At 31.9% G+C, this 4,326-nt stretch overlaps 1 non-coding gene across 1 annotated transcript; it reads left to right on the forward strand.

Moving 5' to 3' along the window:
- Positions 1-2,108: 2,108 nt before the first annotated feature.
- Positions 2,109-2,215, forward strand: LOC133827910 (small nucleolar RNA R71). Its single transcript, XR_009890558.1, has one exon. It is a non-coding gene; the product is annotated as a small nucleolar RNA R71 (small nucleolar RNA).
- Positions 2,216-4,326: the final 2,111 nt, after the last annotated feature.

Raw genomic sequence — 4,326 nt, forward strand, 5'->3', positions numbered from 1 at the left:
TTTTTTTAATACAAATAAAAAAAATAAGCTACTAAAAATAAATTAACAAGAAAAAAAACTAAATACATACACAACAAGTTTTTTTTACAACAATAATAAATAAAAAGAGAGAAAAAAACTAACAAAATGAAGAATAACAAATCCTAGAAAAGAAACGATAGCACAACAATGACACAAAAAAACTAACTAAAAAGGAACAATAAAAAAAATGATAGTAACTTTTTTTTTAAAAAAAATACAAGAGTAAATAAGGTAAATCTAAAAAAAATAATTCCTAGAGAAATATACACACACAAAAAAAGGGAAAGAATTACTTAGCTCTTTTGCAAAATTTAATGAAAAAGTTTTTTCATTATTACTTCCCCAGAAACGGCGCCAAAATTTGATTAACGCCCAAACATGACTTCCACTAGTGATGGTTGTAGTGTAGATGGGTAGTCAATTCCACAAGGAGACAAAAAAATAAAGTTAATCAATAAATAAAGTTTAGAGATAAACAATGTGAAAAAATTAGAACAAGTGATATTTTTATGTATTTTAGATTTAAAGATTATAAATAAAGATAGGATAAAAGATGATGTAACAAGTAGGAAGGAGCAAGAGTCACATATATATATACTTATTTATTTGGATATTTGATTCACAAAAATTACACAAATGAATAGTTCACATCCCAACTATTCGTTTGGAAGATTTAACATTAAAGCACAAACATATTTCACAAAATGTATTTAAGTGATTAATATTCTTTACTATGGAATGATGAGATAAATCTTATGAGAAATAAAAAATAACACTATACAATTGGAAATAATGCAATAAAAGGATGGACATAAAACTTAACACAAATATTACTTTTACTATTTATAAAATACATAGAAATAGCATGACTAATTCTATATAGATTTAGCAAAAGTAAATATATATGAATGAGATGGACAAAGTGATAAAGATATTACCTATATTATTTTTTCTAATTTGATAATACATAGAAAGTGCTTGACAAAATCTATATACTATTAGTAAACATAAATAAGGATAACAAGATAAAGAAATAGATATGAAATAAAATAAATCACTCAAATATATAGACTTTAAGTACATGGTGAATCAAAAATACCAAATAAAGTCATAGTGCATATAGGATCATCCTAACATTCCTAAGAAGGTTAGCCTATCATGCTAAACATTCTCATAAAATTCTAGAGTGAAAATATGAGAAATGAGATTAAAATTTGGTAGAGTTTTGCTACCTAAAATTACATACCAAATGTGAAAGCAGAGTCACTATTTATAGAAGAAGAAAATGACTAAAAAGAAATTAAACTACAAATGAGGTTTACAGAATAAATCTGAAACACTAATAATAAAATATGATTTTGAAAATTCAAATCTTAATATTAATATTAACATTGATATTTTAGTGAATGGTCATCATGCCCATTTTTCTAAATCAACAAAAAATATGAGATTTAAAGCTCAAAATGGAAGGGTCCAAGGCCCAAAGTGTACACAAAATTGGATTGAAGGTGGCTGGTGGCAACTGGAACTTTGACCAAGTCGTGGCCAATAGAAAAGTGCCACGTGTTGCAACTATCAACAAGTGAAAAGAAGATGGCAGGCGGCCTAGGTCAGACGCGGGTCCAGGTCAGGCAGGGTTGCTCGCGGGTCAGGCACGGGTGGATTCGTTCATGGGACTGCTAGGGTTGCGGACATGTGGCGAGCAGGTGAAGCGCCATGTGGTGCACTGCTGGCAGAGGAAAAGTAGCGGGCCTGGGGCTGCTTTGGGCTGATTCTTTTTGGGTTTGGACCATGAAAATGCCTTTTTTTCGTTTTTCTTTTTCAGTTTTAATCATTTCAATTCTTTTGCTTTCCTAAATGCCAAAAATGCAATTTATTCCTGAAAATTAAAAACAAAATAAATTACAATTAATATTTTCCAATAAAAAATATATTGCAATAACTTCATGAAAATATTAATTAAAGCTTAATTTATTTTGAACTTTAAAACTAATAAATTGACATTTTTGAGCACTAATCAATGTATAATTGTGCGAGTAGTACCTCCCAACCCACTGTAAAAATTATGGACCAGCATCAACTTCTCAATTCCATGATGGGGACACTTCCTTAACAACTCCTTAAATCACTCTCATGCATCATATAAAGACTCCCCGTCGTTCTGGTGGAAATTATTTATTTCACCTCTCAACTTTACAGCTTTAGTTGGAGGGAAAAAATTGGCAAGGAACTTTTGGGCTAGTTCCTCCCATGTCGTGATTGAGTTGGCTTGTAGCGAGATCAACCAACTCTTCGCTCAGTCCCTTAATGAGAATGGGAACAATCTCAGTTGGATTTCATCGTCACTCACACCATTCATCTTAAACGTTGTACACAGCTCTAAGAAATTTGCTATGTGCAAGTTTGGATCTTCAGTAGGTAGTCCACCAAATTGGATAGTGGATTGCACCATTTGTAAAATTGTTGGCTTAGTTTCAAAGTTGCTCGCGGCAATGGTGGGGTTTCGAATGCAAGAATGCACTCTCGTGATAGTGGGAAGTACATAATCTCTCAGTGTCCTTGGTCCTTGTTCAACAGGGATCTCAGTAACAACTACTGTCTCTTGAACATTATTAACATCATTTTTCGTTGCATTCCATTGATTATAAACCATGGTAGTCTCCAACCTCTTCTTCTTTCAGTTCTGTCTGCAAGTTCTTTCTATTTCAGGATTCACAGGTAATATTTCTCTCTGTTTAAAACGTAGCATAAACCAATACTTCCTGAAATGACAATAATAAGACACCAACTGAATTAGAACAATAATTAAAAAAACAAGTTAGAATAAAAATTAACTATTTTGATATTAATAACACAGTCCCTAGAAACAGAGCCAAAAACTTCTTGTGGATTTTTCAATATGCAAGTGCACGCAATCGAAAAAGTAGTATATTTAAGTAAAGTGTCGAACCCACAAGGACTGTTTACTAATTACCAAGAATCAATCTTTATTCCTAATTGATTTAACAAAGATCAATTTGCTGAAATTACTAAATAAATTAAATGAAATAAATATCAAGAACATAAAAGAACTCAACAATAAAATTCTAATTCAATGGATTTAATACAGGGTTATCGATTTCATCAACTATCCACCTATGCTTCTCTAACACAAATTCCATAATTCCTACCTTTATTGTGATAGCGGATTCCAATTGCAAATTATATTCTTATTAAAACATATAACTCTCTATAATAAGAAAACTTCCTACATCTCTGTGGTAAATTAAACAAATTGCAGGCATTAAGCACGTAATTTCTAAGCTACACAAATCATACAGGTACTCTCATCCAATACAAATCTATGATTATTTGACTAAAGCATATTTAACCTTCACTTTTCAAATTTTTGATTAAAATCATATAAATCATGCAATTAGTGGCCAATCAATCACAAGCATTAAACACGAATCAAATAATTTACAATATTGACAGGAAATTCATAAAAATTATATTAGATAATCATAAGGTTTCAAGAAGAATCCATTAACACCCTAACAAGAAAATTAGTTCATGATAAACATAAATAAATCCATAAAACTAGATCTAAACATCACTATAGCAAAAAATAAGGGAAGAAGAGAAGAAAACCAGTGATAAAATATTGAATCTTCACTCCTTAGCCTCCGTCGAGTGTTTTCTTGAGTCACTAGGGTTCCAGCCTTCAAAAATCGACATAATGATGCTTATATAGTTTTCATATGTGTTATATGTGAACTACCACTTTTGCCCTTTCTAAAAATTCCATTTCTTTGCACTCACGGAATCGTCCACCGAGGCTCAAGAAGGAAGCGATGCAACACTACTTTGAAATTTTAAAACTCATCCGTCTCTACCTCAGTAAGCGTCGTGGGCCTTAAGTGATTACGTCGTGACTCAAAATGCCCAAAAAATAGCGCCGCAGCTCAAAAGCCCAGTGTTGCGACCCTCGTTAAACCCATATTTTTTCCTTCTCTGTCTTCCACAACGCTGCGGCCCTTAAGACACAACGCCGCGACTCAGAATTAATTCTTTTTCAAAATTCTCCTTTTCAATCCCGAAAACCTCGTCGAAAGACTAAATCAATTCAGTAGAGAAATCTTAACCTCAGTTTCTCCAATTTAGGCATTTTATGCTCAGAACCCCAAGATATCTTCATATTTTAGCCCATTTCTCTATTCCACATAAGATCCTGAAAATAATAGCAAACACAAGTGTTATACTGCATAAACACAACCAAAAAAGGACATAGATTTCCTAAAATTGCTCTCCAAAATACTGTAGAAA

This window comes from Humulus lupulus, chromosome 3, assembly GCF_963169125.1.
Source record: "Humulus lupulus chromosome 3, drHumLupu1.1, whole genome shotgun sequence".
Taxonomy (NCBI): domain Eukaryota; kingdom Viridiplantae; phylum Streptophyta; class Magnoliopsida; order Rosales; family Cannabaceae; genus Humulus; species Humulus lupulus.